Genomic DNA, 18472 nt, shown 5'->3' with positions numbered 1-18472 from the left:
TCGCCCCAAAATGGCAGAAACACGAATCCAAATTTTCAGATCCGCGGTTCCGGCCTTGCACCCTTAAGGGGGGAAGGATCATGCAACATTGGGTACACCTTGCTAAAGGAAATCTCCAAGTCGACCTAAGAGATATTAAATAAATTTATTTTTTTGGAGCAGCATTTGGCTCAAAAGGACAAGTCGATCCCACCATGAAACGGTGTGTCCCTTGAGCAAATTCACACCCATTCGATCAGTGTATATACATGATGTGACACTTCATTTTGCTCAATTCATTCCTCACATCTTTTCTCTCCTAGAGCAGTCGCACGTGTGACAGAAAGAGGCCGAGTTGACTAGAGTTTGACCAAGTTACAAGAGGGTAGTTTGACTGCAGTCAACCGCAATTGACCACAGCAGCCGCAGAGCCAAATTTCACTGCAAAGTTGACCACAAGTCCAAGTTTGACCCAGATGGTTTGACCACAAATTTTTGGGCAGTTTGACCAACATTGACTTTTGACTATTTGGGATAGTTTGACCATCCTTGACTTGCCAGAGTTTGACTAGATTTGTCTGGTATTTTGTCTTGGGGTATTGGCGCAGATTTCTAAACAAATTATTGATTTGTAAACCTTGTTGAAGAATAATTTCTCCTAAGAAAATTCAACAAGCAAATGGTTGTGAATTGTTGAGAGTGTTTCTCTTTCTTGATTGAGGTAGAGGATTTTTCAAAGGCAAATTGTGGATAAGTAAAGACTACTACAAGGCTAATTAGAACAATCCATTTGAAGGGAAACTATGTCACTTGAAGATAAACGTCTAAATTTCTACTCACACATCTCTCTTGTTGGTGTAAGGTAAGATTTGTCTCTACTTGTTGGGCCACGCCCTAAGGCTTTCAATTTATTTTGCATCATAGTTGATCTATTGGTTGAAGGATAATCCCTGAGTGGAATCCCTTATGGTAGGGCTTGGTTTCATAACTTGTTATTGATTAGGCTTGAGGTGATTTAACTTCTAGGGTTCCACCTATAGTCCTAATCCACAAGCATTGACCAACCGACTTAAGAGGGGCATCAATTTGACACCATAGCTCCAGTGGAGATAAGGCACAATCCTTATTCCAACAACCAACCATCTCTTCTTTCAAAATTTCTACAATTGTATTTTATTTTATTAATTCAAAAAACCCTAAAAATAGAAAATATTAAAAGTTCAAAAAATATTAAAATATATATATATATATCAAAAATAAAATCTAAATAGGTGAATCTCTTCACCATTTTGTCTAGAAAATATATGACGAATTATTTTTTGCATCTAGATTCTGTGTCTTGAAATTTGTGCCTCCTTGGAGATCAATAAGGCTAGTTGGCTCCTTTTTTAGCATTTAAAGGTTCTCGAACATCTTGTTGAGGGTTTTCAAGGTGATTTTATCAATCTGATTTTTTCTTCAGCACTTACAGCTCAAGTTTTGGTGAGATCCCTTGCCTTGGGATTCATGAAAGGTTATCTCCAACCCTTCTAACCCCAAGTAACATTTCTGAAGTATTTTAATTGAATATTACTTACCTTTGAAAGTGTTTTTAGTTGTCCTAAGCATTGCAATGCATTTCATCTTGATTGTGACACTTTCATTTTTCAGCCCTTGGTAATAGGACCCCTAAAACTGTGTGATGATATCTAGATTTGAATAACTCTTTCAATACTTAGTGTTTTGAAGTGCTAGTAGGTTCATTTGATTGATATTTCAATATAAAAGCATCTCCAACCAATAGCCACAAGTTTATTTCACACTATAGGGCTTATAGGAGGCACCAAATAGGGCATTTGCTTGCTGGTTTCTGCAGAATTGCAAATTTAGAGGTGTATAACAGCAAGGTAAATTATCATTTCCAGCCCCAAACCAAGGTAAACTTCAAGGCTTTCAATTTCGACATTGGTAAAGGCCTTTATACTCAATTTTGGTCCTTTGCTCAAGGTTATTTCATTCATAAATTGAGTATTTTCTTTGATTTGATCAAATCTTATTTGTTGTTTTTCTTTAAATCCTAAGCTTCATATTTGAGTATTTGTAGGCACTGATCATTCTAAGACTCTTGGCGAAGCTTGTTTAGCCTGGAATACCACATGGCATTCTAAGAGTTGGCTAAAAGTGAGAGGAGAGTGTGTTAAAGTGACAATGGGTGCATCTACTGTGTGCTTACCATTTGGTATCATGTCCAGACCTTGCCAAGCCTACCAATTTGAGCGGTAACATTCCCCACGTTGTTTGGATTTGCATTGATGAGCTAGAGTCCTTTTTGCATGAACACATCCAGGAGGGAGATTGATGCCTACTCCCCCATGTCTTGATATCTATCTTACTTTTCACCAACGATGTGATCCCTCTAGCCTCATCCCTTGCAGGGTTGCAAAGACAGTTGGATGTCCTGGTTCTCTTTTGTGATGTTCAACAGTTGACAATTAAACTTGTACATACACATACTTGGGGGTACTCTTCATCACTTGTACATACACCTACTTGGGTGTACTCTTCAAAGGAACTCGTTTCATCCTATACCATGCACTCCAACCCCGAGTAAATAAAGGCTATGGATGCCTTACCCTTCTTGAGAAACAGTGTTTCCATAACCACTTCCAAGATATTATCATCCAATTTGTTGTGAAAATTCCTTAAACCGGAATCCCTACTGTAGCAATTGATGATATTTCTCCTACTTGTTAGATTTACATGAACAAGTTATTTGCAGTTTCTTACGGCAAACATTGAAATACATATATTGCAGCCTACACCATTTAAAATAATATGCCGAAACAAAAAACTGAACAATAGAGAGATACAACACAAATGACACAGTTGCTTTTGGACAAATGTCCCCAGAAAAACCCAATGCGGGAAAACTGGTGCGGCAGCTCTGAGGGTTTTATTATTATGCAGTAGTGAATCTGAATACAATCACTGTATGCCCTCGCAACAATCCAGTTACAGAGAAATGTCAATGATAGAAAGATAAGTGAGATTACCTCACTCTATCACTGGAAATCCTAGATGATCCAACCCTTGAGTGAACAACCCCTGGCTACCTCTGTGCAGTGTTTGCGTCAGCCCAGCGTCTCACTATCTAGGAACTGCGTCACTCTTCCCAGCTGCTCGATTTCTCTCTAGAAATCTGACTTCTGCTCTCCCAGTCTCACACCTCGGAATCCAGCCACAAAAATCAATCTCCCAGCAGATTTTCAAACTTCCTCTAGGCTTTTGTGTTGCCTCTATGTGGGCATGCATAGCTCTGCGTCAGCCTCTCTGGCTCTGCGCTGCCATTGCTGGATCTCCCTTTGTCTTCTCTGCTGAGTATTCTCCGACCAGGAAGAATTCCCTGCCCCTCACTGCAAAAGCTCACTTCGAATCTCTCTCCAGCAACTGCTCTGCTTCAGAAATTTGATCTTTTGAACTCTCTCTGTGTGTTCTCCAAGTGCCCATCAAGCCTTCTCTTATAGTCCTCTCATTGATCAATCAACGGCCCAAATTAGCTTCTAATCAATGGCTAGGATCGTATTGACTTGATCTCTGCCTTCTTCTAGAAGTTACACCCACCGTTTAGATTAATACCCATTAACTATTTTAATTTCCTAAGTTTAGGCTTAGGGTCGCATTAAAAATAATTAATTATTTTAATAAAATTGTCTCTGGATGGAATCTCCCAAAACGATTTTTGGGTATTGGATAATGCATGTGTGTAAGCCTCCTTGCAAACTTTGAGACTTAGAGCACATCCAATGCTACTAAAAATCAACACTCCCTCTTAGCAAGGAATGTGCTCTAGCAATGCAACTTGTTGAAGCATCACTTTGTTCTGTAACATCTCCTTTTGCGTTGTTGATGTCTAACATCCTGTCCACCAACTATTGCGCAAATGTTGCATCTGTACTGCTACTGATCCTGCCACTATCAACATTGCATCTGTACTGCAACTCCCTCTTAATTTTGCATCTGTGTTGCTGCTGGCACGACCACTGCCAACTGCTTCTGCACTGCAACTTTCTCCAACTGTTGTTGCTACTTCATCAACAACAGAAAAGCATCCCAAATTACTGAATTGGTGTTCAATATGATGCATCTCGTTGCTGGAGCCTAATTGTTTCTAGTCTCTGCGCTGACCCTCTGAAGCCTCTGCGCTGCTGCTTGACCTCTGCTCTGTGCCATCTACACTGCTACCAACTCTGCTCTACACTGCTCAGTCTCTGGCGCTACTAGCCACTGCAACTGTCACTCCAGCACTCTACACCAATTGACATTGGTCCATCCTGCTACTACTGACCTGGGCTCCCGTAGCAGAGAATTGATCGAAGAGGTGGACTCCTCAAGGATCCTGCACATCTGTAGCTCTTTCGAACTACAGCTCCAAATCAGCCCACCTCCCTCCTGGAGGTATCTCGGCTATCATGGCGAACTCCTCGATCTTCGCGGGTGCAGCCTTCGGATCGTGTTTCTCATCTTTGTCCTTCTTTCTCAGAGGACATTGTGTTGCGTAGTGACCCATTTCACCACATCTAAAGCATTTGATCTTCGAGACATCCTTCTTCCGCCTCCGCTGCTCCTGTTGTCCCTTGGATGCAAAGGTTACATTCTCATCATCCTCCTTGGGCTTCGACCCACTGTTGTTGCTTCCATCAAGCTTGCACTTGACTAGATCTCTCCTCAGCTCTTCCTACTTGAGAGCTACCCACATACTATCCCAGTTTGGCAAAGTTGCCCTGCCCTGGATGCTCTGGACAAAGGCTTGCCACTCTTCTGAGATTGAGTTTAGGGCCAGTCTCACCATCTCGGAACCTTGAGCTATAGACCCCACAGTTGCTAACTCATCCCAGGTCTCTTGCAACTTCGTGAGGAACGGATCTATGTGCTCCCCCTTCTGCATTTGCGCAGATCTCAGTTTCTGCTCTAAGTACATCTTCCGTTGCTCGGAAGATCCTTGATACAGCGTTGCCAAGGCATCCCACATCTCCTTAGCGGCCCCTTTGCTAGCTATGTGACAAACCACGTGATCCTTTACTCCATCAAGGATCACCCTCTTGGCCTTCACCATTTCTACCTTGTACTTCTTCAACAGATCTGCATCTGCAGGCTCAGCCACCACGCTATCGACATAGGTCTTAAGAGAATGCTCATCTAGAAAGGAATGACATCCTTGCCTTCGAGATAACATAGTTGGATGCCCCATCCAACCTGTCCTGATCTCTCAGCCCATTGGTTGCCATTTTTGCCATGAAAATGTCGAACTGCTCCTCTCAGTTGCTTAATGTTGTTGCTCAGCCAATAAGAAAACAAATTTATTGGCGAGAAGTCTACAAAGGAAAAATTCCCTCACTGTGCTTCTCCTCTCTCTTCTGACTATTTTCTGACCAGTGAACTACCTGTAGAAAAACTGCGTGACGCATCCCACCAGCTCTTCCTCACGCTGAGGCTCAGCGTTGCTCCCTCTGCCACAGCAAGATTTCGATCTAGAAGCCCTTCCTCTCTGTTGACTCACTCAGAGAGAGACTTTCCTCGAAAATTCAGCCCTTCTGGCTTGAATAGTGCAATTGCTCTGGGGATTCGAACTGGTGCCTCCTGTAGCTATTTCGATCTCCTTTGCATTGTTCTTCTTGTCTCACCTGCACTGCTCCGATCAATGTTTTAAAACTCCGACTCCGACTCCGACTCGGCCGAGGGTCTACTCCGACTCGGTATCAACTCGGCCGGCTCGATTTCAATGACTCGGTCATTGTAAAAAATACATTAAATATTTATTTTTTATAAAAACACATAATTTTAAAGATTTTCATTCATGTTTCCAAACACACAGCATTAGAATATAGATAGAAGACAACATATGATCAAAGTAGGCTCATGAATATATCCATTATATCAAAATGGCACCCAATGCATTGTCCAATACATACACAATGATGATATAGAGATCAAAACAAAAACACATAACCAAGGAGGCTATAAATGGCCTCTACAACAAAAGTCTGTGACCAGTACCACTGGCTACTGCTAGAGTTGCCAACATCATCTGGCTCAGTGTTACTTGGAAGTTGGGAGCAGGAGCGAAAGTGGGGAGCGAGAGCGAAAACGGGAGTGGGAGCGACATTTTCAGAAGTTACTGGTTTGGGAGCGAATCCCATAGGAGTTCGACAACCAATGTCACTAACATCAAGGTACATAGAGGGATTGGTGCTCTTGATTAAATACGAGTTCCATACCCTAATACATGACAAAATTCAATGGAAACATTGCAATCCTCCAATCTTGAAATCCTGAAAAACTGATAAGTCTGCTGGATTTTGAATGAAATCTAAAATTCTACTTTCTCCATATGAAATCCAATGAGGCCGAAACCACTCTCAAACATCCTGAGTCATTTCATGGTAATGTTAAAAATTTAAGTAAAAGGATGAAAATGAAGATTAAGGAGAATGTCACTTTTACTTTAAGAATTTAACATTACCATGAAATTTGAATAGCATATCAATAGTAGAGAGCATTTGAGTGTGTTAAATAGGGTTTGGGAGGGGGAAATGGACCCCAAATAACATTTAACTAATTCATAAAACACATTGGAGTTCAAACCAATCAGCAAACACTTCAAAATTTCATTAAAAAAATGTCAAATCGCTGTTTTGATGGGGTTACAGGCCACTGGTTATGACTCGGCCGAGTCAATACAAAAACGGCCGAGTTGGCCGAGTCAGCGATGACTCGGCCGAGTCATGGCTGACTCGGCCTACTGAACCGTTTCTTCCACCGAGTCACATTTCTGGGCAATGAAACGGATCAACTCGGCCGTTTCCGTTTCGAATCGGCCGAATTTTAAAACTAGGGCTCCGATACCATGTGAAAATTCCTTGAACTGGAATCCCTACTGCAGCAACTGATGATATTTCTCCTACTTGTTAGATTTACATGAACAAGTTATTTGCAATTTCCTACGGCAAACATTGAAATACATACACTGCAACCTACACCATTTAAAATAATATGCCGAAACAAGAAACTAAACAATAGAGAGATACAACACAAATGACACAGTTGTTTTTAGACAAATGTCCCCGGAAAAAACCCAATGCGGGAAAACCGGTGCAGCAACTCTAAGGGTTTTATTATTATGCAGTAGTAAATCTGAATACAATCACTGGATGCCCTGCCAACAATCCAGTTATAGAGAAATATCACTGACATAAGGATAAGTGAGATTACCTCATCCTATCACTGGAAATCCTGGCTAATCCAGCCCTTGAGTGGACAGCCCCTAGCCACCTTTGCACAGTGTCTGCATCAGCCCAGCGTCTCACAATCTAGGAATTGCATCACTCTTCCCGGCTGCTCGATTTGCCTCTAGAAATCTGACTTCTGCTCTCCCGGTCTCACACCCTGGAATCCAGCCACAAAAATCGAACTCCCAGCAGATTTTCGGACTTCCTCTTGGCTTTTGCGCTACCTCTGCGTGGGCTTGTGTAGCTCTGCGTCAGCCTCTCTGGCTCTGTGTTGCCACTGCTAGATCTCCCTCTATCTTCTCTGCTGAGTATTCTCCGACCGGGAAGAATTCCTTTTGGATATAATCCATGCCCCTCACTGCAAAAGCTCACTTTGAATCTCTCTCCGACAGCTGCTCTGCTTCATAAATTCGATCTTCTGAACTCTCTTTGTGTGTTCTCCAAGTGCCCATCAAGCCTTCTCTTATAATCCTCTCATTGATCAATCAACGACCCAGATTAGATTCTAATCAATGGCTAGGATCATATTTGACTTGATCTTCGCCTTCTTCTAGAAGTTACACCCACAGTTTAGATTAATACCCATTAATTATTTTTATTTCCTAAGTTTACACTTAGGGTCCCATTAAAAAAATTATTTATTTTAATAAAACTGTCTTCGGGTGGAATTTCCCAAAACGACTTACGGGTATTGGAGAATGCATGTGTCTAAGCCTCCCTACAAAATTTGAGACTTAGAGCACATCCGATGCTACCAGAAATCAAAAGTTATCGCTCCTAAATACTCTAGCTCAGCCCATTGTACTATATGGTCCTAAGATGTGGGGTCTTGGGTTACTAGAGTCAAATTGGTCTTCAGCAAAGAGAATACAGATGACCCTCCTTCACCACATCATCAGATGTAAGCAATTAGTCACCTAGATGATCATCCTTGCAAAGTTTGGAGTGTATCCCTTACTTGGCCTATTGTTCGTCAGAATCCATTGCCTCCATGAGTTCTTTGGCTCGTCCTCGATGTTGCTATGTTGATGTCCCAAATCTTCTAACATTTGTTGGCATTATGATTGATCGTCTTCCCCCTTTTAGATATTCCCTAGAGGCACCTGGTCACCTTCTACCTACACAACAAGAGTTGAACATGTAGAATTTCCACGATCTTTGGTCTAGGTTAGAATCTTAAAATCTCTAACGCTACCAAACCAATAATCTCAACAAGAACTACTTTGCACAGCGGAAATATAAAGCAGTAAATCACATATGCACAAGTATATAAAAAATTTTAACAAAATTGTACAATAATGTACAACCCAATCTTCGTTATATTAAACCAAATCTGAATAATACAACAGTCTATGGTATACAAGATACAATGACAAACTTCGTTGCAGCTTCTATGTCGTATCTTGTCCTGTCGGTCCTTCACTCCCATACTGCTCACTAGTTGCCCCTTAGTCCTTCAAAGGACAACACATCGAGACTCCAGGAGGGCTGCCACCTAACACTGCTGCAAGTCACTTCTGCTGCATGTACACGGGCTGATCCAATCTGCTCTCTAGGCTGGCCAATTCCCGAGCTCCAATCTGCCAGGCTAGCAGTCACTTTTGTCCATCAAAGTGTTGCACTTTCAGCACCAATCTTCAACTCTTCTTCATCACTTCAAGATAGCTTGTCTAGGACTACTTTGGACATCCACACGCTGCCCTCCAATACTCCAAAGATGCCCAATCCTTCACTGCAAGAGCTGCAACAACTCCAACACTTGGCTCCCACAGGCTACACAACAATCTGATCCAAAACTGGTCAAATCTTTGACCCAACACCTACAAGAACTATTGCTCCAAGTCTGTTCTAATGTTGTCCCTAGTTAGGGCATGTGCACGCTACAATAGCCCTTAAATACCCACAAAAATAGCCCTTCTTTTGTTGTGGCCTAGGCAAGGTGAGGTGCTCTCATTGTGGGTTATTGTTCTGGGCACCTTGCAGCCCCAAAAACTCCCTTGCTGCCCTGTTTTGAGGTGGTTAGGGTTGCGGCCTACCACAGTCCTTGTTGTTACCTAACAGCCCACCCAAACAACCTCTCCTTACCTTGTTTCTACCCCCAAAGAGACTAGTGTTTGCTCCTGTTGAAGCTCGGCCTCCAATCCAGCACTTCGGCCCTCAAAGTTCAAACAATTGCTTGATCACCCTAAAACGACCCTTAATACATTCCCTCTACCTCGTTGTTCTGTCCTCCTTATTGTGGCCCTCAACAGAAATATTCCCTCTCCTCTACGAGCTTCTCTCTTGTATTGTGTTGCACTTTTGGATGGTCTAAATGACCTCCACTCACCTCCTATTTATACACAAATAGAAGGGCTCCACGAATTAATGAAGGGTCATGTCTATTGGACAAATTCTCCTCAAGCCTGCATGACTTGTCTTGTCCAAATATTAATGACAACTTCAAAAATTCATATCTCCATTTCTGCAACTCAGAATCGGATGATTCTCGTTGTGTTAGATTTGTCTCGCCAAGAGCTATCATCCTCATCCATCACATGTCAAAATGTGCTCATGGTTTTCGCCCAATTCCCGATGGGTGCAAAACCCCTACCTTGGGTTCCAAGCCCACAAGTGACTCTTGTGGCGCTTTATCCTCCAATCCCTAAACCCTAGGGCTTGGAGTACCTCCCAAGCTACTCAAAACTCAACAGAACATGATCATCAAAGAGGACATCTACAGTGAGTTTGCGAGGATTACTTAGATCAACCCTTAGGGTTAGTTACATCCAAAGATAGCTCTCCATGTTGAGCAGTTCATGATTATGAGACATGGGCTTATTATTGGACCTCTTTATAGATATCGCCACCGGATGCACGAACTTCAAATACCCTTGGGCCAATTTAGAGTTGGGTCTTACAAATTACAAGTCGAAACTGACCATCAAATTAGTTGCTTAGACAAGATCTGCTAGTTGTTCCATCTCCATGAGGTAGACACTAAGGAGCACTTCATCTTCCATTTCCCAATCTACTACAAGATCTGAGGACAGTTCCATTATCTTTTCTGCAAGATATAGACACTTGGCCAATTCTTTAGGTACCTGGACCAACGATGCTTGGTTGTATATATGCAGGAGACTCCTCATCTCCGTGCTTCCACCCTTCAACCACATCCACTCCAGAAATCAACTTCTACTCAACAAATTACTTCCTTTTTTATGGTGCTCCCGAAATCAGGGCACGGTGCACCAAGCAGTCAATGGAGATAGATGATTCCAAATCAGTGAGGACACAGGGCTCTATTCTTGTCTCAGTGAGATCCCATATGCACCACCAAACCAGATTGCATTCCAATAGATAGGACAATCACCAATCAAGATCTTCCATACCTAAACAATGGGCCCTTCTTTGCAGACAACAACATAGTATTCACTAAAGCTCCTAGCCCTACTATTCTTCTAGACAAACATCTATAATAAGTTTTCTCCATTCAGCCTTGCCTACTAGGAGAGAGAGCTCTAGTGGTCCAAGATAGCCTCGTACAACTGGTATCATAGACCAATGAGCTACTCATCTTGTACATCCTTATCCTAGGCTGCCTCTTCATTCTTTGGAGTTGGCCTTCTAAGGTTTTAGATTAGAATGCTCTTTCGCTTCCTAATTTTCGTTTTATATATGAGCTACTTTAGCACTCCCACTTTGTATTGACATCATTGTACAAAACACAATCCCATTGACCCACCTTTGTGGTCATCTGTTGGACATTAATACATTTATCTTATCTTATCTTATCTAATACCAATTAAATGAAAAAAGTTCATTTACTAGCAACCATCCAACATAAGAAGGACAAACAACAAAAATCCATAAAGGATAATTAAATAACTAAATAAGATAGCAAAAAATATATGGCAATTACAATAACCTATGTGATAGTATAGAATTATATATACACATTGACAAGTCACAAGGTTAACAAGACATGTCCATTCATTAAGTCATGTCTTTACTTAGGATATGTCACTTTATATACTATTTATTTTATTATTATGTCCATACAATAAATATCCCAAGGAAACCCACTAAGTACTTCCCCTCATTCCAAAGATGGTACCCAGGGTAAACCAAATTCTATAGAAGCTGAAGGATTTGTCAACATAGGGCTCGAGGTGATTATGAAAATATACATTACTCATTAAGAGCTCAATATGTCACTTGTAGGATTTGGACCTAGGTGGGGGGGGATAACAAACAATTCTCCCAACCACCCAAGGTAAACCCTATTTTAAATACATATTATTATATTGTATTAAACAATAAGTGTGGGAATCACAAGCTTCTTAGCTTGTGAACCTAGGGAAGTGAAACCCAGTCCTTAGCTAGACCTTCCACAATGCCCTCAACAACCTCATCTTTCTTTGTGTTGAGGTTAGTTTGTCGGGCATAAACAAAAGTGAAGTTGTTGAGGGCATTGTGGAAGGTCTAGCTAAGGATTGGGTTTCACTTCCCCGAGTTACCACCACCCTTAAGAAGCTTGTGATTCCCGCGCTTCTTGCAACACCTCCAGCTCCAATTTCAAACCTCAAATAATTCTCTCTCATCTTTCTTTTTAAGGATATCAAGAATTGCTCAAGTGGTAAAATGACAACTTCTGGCCCCTGGGGTATATATAGTGAAAATTTCCACTTCTTGTCATGTAATTTTGGCAAGGTTGGCTGATTTCCCCATTAATTTCCTTCCTTCGCAAATTGCATCTCAGTCTCACTCGATTATAAGAATCAATCAGCTAACCATATTTCCATAGTGGGTTCAGCACTAATTAGACCTAGGGCACAAAAAAATGTTGTAAACAAAAAAACAGACCTAGATAAGCACTAAATCTCCCATTAAAAATCTGGAAGAAGAGGCAAATCTAATGGACATTGGAAACCCTATGCTAAATCTTGAAAATCAAATAAAATGCAAGCATAAAATACATAGCTAAGAAAACAGAAATGGTAGATTGGATTCAATCCCCACTCCACAATAGCTCAGATAATGGCAATGAACACACTAAATCCCCCCTGTTAGCTCAAGGAAAGACGGTGACAAATTCCTTTGCTCTCAATCCCTACCTCTATTTTTCAAAATGAGGGGAAAAAAAGCCAAAAATCGGGCCTTAAAGCATAATTGCCATGGACAAGATGATATTTTCCATTGACCCACTATATTGTGAAAAAATTTCGCAATATGATTGCCGATAAGAAAATATCACAATATTTAAGGGCGGTATATCATTTCCTTTTAAATTGGGTGATATATCATAATATTTAAGGGCAATAATACCATTCCCTTTAAAATTGTGTGACATATCACCATACTTACGAAGTTATTGCGATATTAGTGATCACTAACATAGCATGTTATCTCTAAACATCATAAGAAACGACGCTAAAAGGATAACCTAACAATACCTCATGATATACTTGTACAAGTTAGGGTGTGCGATAGAACAGATAAGAAATATGGACGATTATATAGAATTGTTATGTTATCATTGTTCTCAGCCAAGGGATTGGAAGTGGTAGACTCTAAAGACCTTAAAAGTGCAGAGATACTGAATGCAGGTGGCTTACTGGATTGCAGAGAATCGAGATTGGGACTTTCTTGGCCACAGAACATCTAGATAATAACACCATGTTACTTGATCAAACCTATTTGAGGAAGACTGGAAAAAGCAGTGTGGTAGAGTGTGTAAAGCCAAAGTGGATCTAGATAATAACACCGTGTGACTTGATCAAACCTATTTGAGGAAGACTGGAAAAAGCAGTGTGGTAGAGTGTGTAAAGCCAAAGTGGACCAACAGGCTCTTGTGGTCTGCTGATATTGTTACAGGTATGCAGGCTCCTAGACAGGTCTGGGGATTCCACAATGAGCATATGAGATCTGCAATGGGACAATCTGCTCCATACGACTAGCAAGACTACACAATGCAATAGGTTTGGGTGCTCTATGCTACATAGTAGGATTGCAGTGCCTGCTACAAGCCTATAAACCGTACTGCAGACCTGCAGCTTCTATATAGGGCTTGTGGGATTTTGCAGCAGACATGTGACTGCTATGTTGGCCTGACAGATTCTGCTCCAGGCTCGTATTCTCAGTTGTGGATGTCCAGGTCCTGCATTAGGCTTGTGGACAATGCAACAAGCTTGTGTGTCATGCAGTGAACCAGTGGACTTCACTGCATGCCTCTGGGCCTTGAACCGGGTAACACTGTTGCCGAGGACCTGTGAACTCTGCTATATGGTAGCATGATATAGAAGAGACGATGCCTTTTTATACCAACAATTTTGTCAAAATATAGGGGCAACTTATATCTAAATTAGATGAGATTTGTCTTGGTGGCCTTCTGATAAAAACGCCAAACTGATAAATTAGGCCAATGTTGCACCATATGTGAAAAAATGTATAGTGCCATGGTATAAATGTCAGCAAATATTAACAATTTCAAACCCATACTCTTGTAATTTCTTTCTAGAATTTAAAACTTACAAACAATGAAACAAAATTTAAACATTAAAAATCTAGTATTCATTTTACGGTTTACCTCTGTTAAGTTGCATCAATAAGCGTGTGCAGAGACTTGCAACCGACGTTTTTGACTTGTGCAGCATTGTGCAAATTGCGAGGACTATCAATCATCCTCCACCGTCTCGTACGATTCAAAAAGCCTGTATTGCCAACATCTTTTCTATTTGTTCATTTTTTTTTATATTCATTCTGTATCCTTTCATAGAGTCTTTTCAATGCGCTATAGTTTAAAACAGGCTTCTCAGAAAAGTTTTTCTTTTCACCATCTTCAGCATTGCTAATAAAAGCTCTATTCATTTCATTGGCAGTGGAGTTAATCGGCATTGGGAAATCATAATAATCTAGCTCGTTTTCCAGCAGTCTGTAAGCATCGTCAGGTCTGCCTGCTAAGCAGAACCCATCAACAAGCAAACCATAAGTTATTTCATTCGGCTCAAATCCTACTACCTTCATTTTCGTAAACAGGTCAGCAGCCAAATGTACATAACCAGACTTGCACAAAAAGTTTACAAGCGTGTTTAATGAAACAGTATCAAGTCCAAAGCCGGCACTATGCATCTTCTCGAGTATCTTCTCTGCAGATTCCATATCCCGTGCCTTGCAAAAGCCTTGCAACAGGACATTATATGTATAGCGGTTGGGAGCCACACCATTCTGGCACATCTCGTTATACAAGTTGCATGCATCTTCGAATCTACCTGCTCTAAAAAGTCCATGAATAATGGCAGTAAAAGCAACAACGTCAATCAGACAATTTGCTTTCAAAGCATTCCTGAATAATTTCATGGCCTTATGGACTGCTCCGGCCTTCATAAGATTGTCAAAAAGTATTGTGTGAATACGGGCATCAAATTCTGAGCTGTTCTCAATGATACGTTGATAGAGATTAACAGCATCATTCTCCCTACCCACTCTAAGAAGCCCTGTCATCAATGCACTATAAGTATACCGATCTGGCACATACCCTCTATCCAACATATTGGCATAAAAGTCCAGAGCTTCGGATAGATAACCTAACTTGCAAAGACCACTGAGAAGGAAATTACAGGCGATGGTATCGAGTGGGAAGTCCACTTTTGGAAAAAGATGCAATACCGAAATTAATTTTCCTGACTTGCAAAGACCAGATACGAGAGTGGTGAACGTCACCGAATCCGGATTTAAGCCCCTCTCATGCAGCTCATAAAAAAGAGATATTGCATCATCATACCTACCTTCTTCGCAAAAACAATGAATGAGTATATTGTACAGAACTAGGTCAGGAACATGTCCTTTTGATTCCATATCGTCCCAGAGCCTCAGGGCCAGGCTGAACTGGCCAACTTTCCAAAACCCACTGATCAGAGAAGTATATGTGACCACATTAGGGCTGCATCCACCACTTTCCATCTTAGTAAAAAGCTCATGGGCTGCCTCAATCTCCCCTGCTCTACAATGCCCATCTATCAGAGAACTCCAAGTCATAACAGTAGGAACATAACCAGACTTTATCATTGAACCCACTATATGCAATGCCTCCATCGTCTTCCCATCCTTGCAAAGCCCATCAATGAGAAGTGCATATGTCCCCAAATTGGGCACGTATCCTCTTCCCACCATGGATTTTAATAGCCTCAGAGCTTCACACAGACTCCCCACTTTGCAAAGCCCATTGACAGCAATGGTGAACGTGAAAAAATTCGGAGACGGGATCGACCCAAACATAGAAGATGCCATGTCCACACGATTCGATTTGAACAAGATATCAAGAATGGCATTCTGAGCAAGAATGTTGGGAATACAACCATAACTGGGTATTTGATTGAAAGTGTCGAGAGCTTCTTCAACCATACCTGCGTGGCTGTAGATTCTAAGAAGCACAGTAACAGTCTGTGTATTGATGGGGCAGCCGATGTCTCGTAATTGTCCGAGAACCCCATGTGCAGTCCCGCATCGACTGATGAGCTTATTCAGCGTTTCAGCAATATGGGTGCAGGCATCAGGCGTGTGCTTGTAGCCGGGTCGGTTTCCGAACCAGATAAAAAGGTTTAACGCCATTATATCTGATGAGCAATCTGTGAGGACCTTCTTTACCACCTCCGAAGTGATTTTAACTGGGAATTTCTTCCACATAATAATCTCATGTAACCCTCTGCTCTTGTTAAAACCCTAGTAATATAACAGATACTTCGTACCCATGAATTGAGTTCGGCTCTCATTGTTTCATTGTCTTCGAATTTCTCTATTGAAATAACGTTACCAGGTGTTGGAATGAAGTATCTGCATGAACCAGTACAATTGAAATTGTGAGCAAGAAACTAACAAACCAGAGTAGCAGCGTCTGGTGTTTACTAAAATATAGGTCTGTGCTTCGCTTTCAAAATGCGAAATCACTACAAGGATGTTTCACCATCGAAATCCAGAACGAGTCACAATTACTACGCAAATTGTATTTATTTGTGGGAGAACAATACAATTTCAGTGAAGTAACGGATGGAAATGATGATTATTAGTTAAATTATTTTAATAAATTTAACTAGCAATTGTATTAGATGTGAGTAAAGGGAGGGAGATGATGATTATTAGTTGAATTATTATCTATGAAGAAGATTATAGATTAAAAAGGTTGTGATATGTCATGTTATGAATTGTATTAGATGTGAGTAAAGGGAGGGAGATGATGATTATTAGTTGAATTATTATCTATGAAGAAGAGTATAGATTAAAAAGGTTGTGATATGTTATGTTATTTAATTATAATTCATTTTGAGTGAAAATGAGTTACAATCACCCAATTTAGGGTATGTGTAATTGTTTTTTCAAGTGTTTAATTTTATTTAATTTTAAACATTTGAATTATCTTAAAGCATGTAATTGAATGACGAAACTCTAGAATTTGTGATGTATTGAACCGAATCTTAACCAAATTAAATATTGTGTTGGTGACTAATGCAAAAAAATGTGTTGGAGAAAGCTACATGCCTAATAAGAAAGTCAAAATACAATAGTAAAGCTTGTCAAAATCATTGTTATTATATCATTTAAAATGTTTCCAACTCAATACCATGGAAGTTAAAAATTATAACTGCCAAGTTATAATTGACATGATTAGTCAAAGCAACAATATTAAGTTGTCAACGACACTGATTATATATCATTAAAACATTGTCAGCTCATTAGAATGCAATTTAAAAATTATAATTTATTAGTCATAACTTCTTATGCAGGGTAATGCATAGACAAAATAACATGAACATTAAGATCCTAAAGATGGGTCATGTACTTGACCGAAGTTTTTTTAGTGATTAAAATTATATCTAGGGGGAGTGAATTTTGCGGTGAAGCGCTCTGCTCTCGCCTTGGCAATTTCAAACTCTGAGCATGCCTTCTACCTTTGGCTCTCGGGCCTCCTGCTCCAGGGCTTGCTGCCCTCGACTGGTCCCTGATGGACCATGCGGAGCCTCCTCCTGAGGGTGCATCGATTCCTGCCTCAACTACCGAAACTTCAGCTCAGCTGGGAGAAAATGTGGAAGCCTTTGCCTCTCTGATCTCCTCCCTAGGACCGTCTCGTCCCAGGTCATCCATATAAAAGTTTGTTAAGAAGATCGATGAAATACTTGAAATAATTCTTCCTCCCTCCCTTCCTTGTTGCGTAGCTCTGTCCCTCTCTGAATGTGGTTTGGTGGGTCAGTTTACTGGACTCTGGCCCTCTCCCTATTCAGTTCTCAAATGGGTGGAAAGAAACTGGGCCTCATCTATCATGGGGAAAATCTCCATCAGGTTTTGTGGAAGAGGTTATTTTACCTTCCACTTTGAATCGAAAGAGGACAAAGATTTAATCTTCAGAAACGGACCATATTTCATGGATTCAAGATGGCTTTATCTCAACAGATGGACTCTGGACTTCGATCTAGAGTTTGACATGCCAAATGCAGTGCCAGTATGGGTGAGGCTTCCCCATCTTCCTCTACATTGCTAGGGAGATGAATCTGTTAAAGCAATAGGAAATGCAGTGGGGAAATATATCGACAAAAGTGAGCCAAAGGAAAACATGCATGCCTGCGCAAGAATATGTGTGGAAGTAGATCTGGGGAAAATACTTCCGGAAGCAGTCAAGATCAAAGTGGATAAACAGGTTCACCTTCAACAGCTAGGTTATGAACAAATTTTGTTCAAATGCAAGGTATGTCATGAATATGATCATTTTGCAAATAGATGTGCTAAAAATCAGAATTAGAAGAAATAGAAAACTAGGAACCAAAATGGGAGCAGGTCAAGAAGAAAAAGTCAGCAACCAATCCCAAACCCTCATCCCATCCTTCTTCTATCTCCATCCTCCCATCCTCGACCCTCCCCCACCTCCCTCCCTCCTTCTCGAATCCTTTTCCTTCTCCTCATAAAGCTCCCCCCTCTCCTTCGTCATCTTTACCTCCTTCTTCTATCCCCCCCCCCCAGCCCCTCTTCGGATATTTTGGCTTCTAACCCCTTTAGCTCTCTTGGGGACCTTGATCTTCCCTCCTCCCCTCCTTCCTCCACTCCTCTCCTCCCCTTCCCCTCCATTCCCTCCCCCTCCTCTCCCATCCTCTCCCATAGCCCTTCCCATTCCTCCTTCGACCGAATAATCACTCAAACCATCTCCAAAGATCTCCTCTCCTCCCTCGACCACCCTAAACGGGCAGGCAGAAAATCCAAGCAAG

The 18472-nt window shown here is 41.1% G+C and overlaps 1 pseudogene across 1 annotated transcript in view; it reads right to left on the bottom strand.

The window, feature by feature from the left end:
* LOC149159148 (polyadenylate-binding protein RBP45-like) overlaps positions 1-13969 on the bottom strand; it is a 132090-nt pseudogene extending 118121 nt beyond the window's left edge. Inside the window, exon 1 of the transcript XR_016261742.1 lies at positions 13813-13969. The product of XR_016261742.1 is annotated as a polyadenylate-binding protein RBP45-like (transcript). The remainder of the gene's footprint in view (positions 1-13812) is intronic.
* Positions 13970-18472: the final 4503 nt, after the last annotated feature.

The sequence above is a fragment of the Pinus tabuliformis genome, chromosome 5_2 (genome assembly GCF_031772625.1).
Source record: "Pinus tabuliformis cultivar Carrire ecotype Pingquan chromosome 5_2, CPIR1, whole genome shotgun sequence".
NCBI lineage: Eukaryota > Viridiplantae > Streptophyta > Pinopsida > Pinales > Pinaceae > Pinus > Pinus tabuliformis.
The sequence above is the reverse complement of the archived record's forward strand: the minus strand, read 5'-3'. Positions and strand labels throughout refer to the sequence as shown.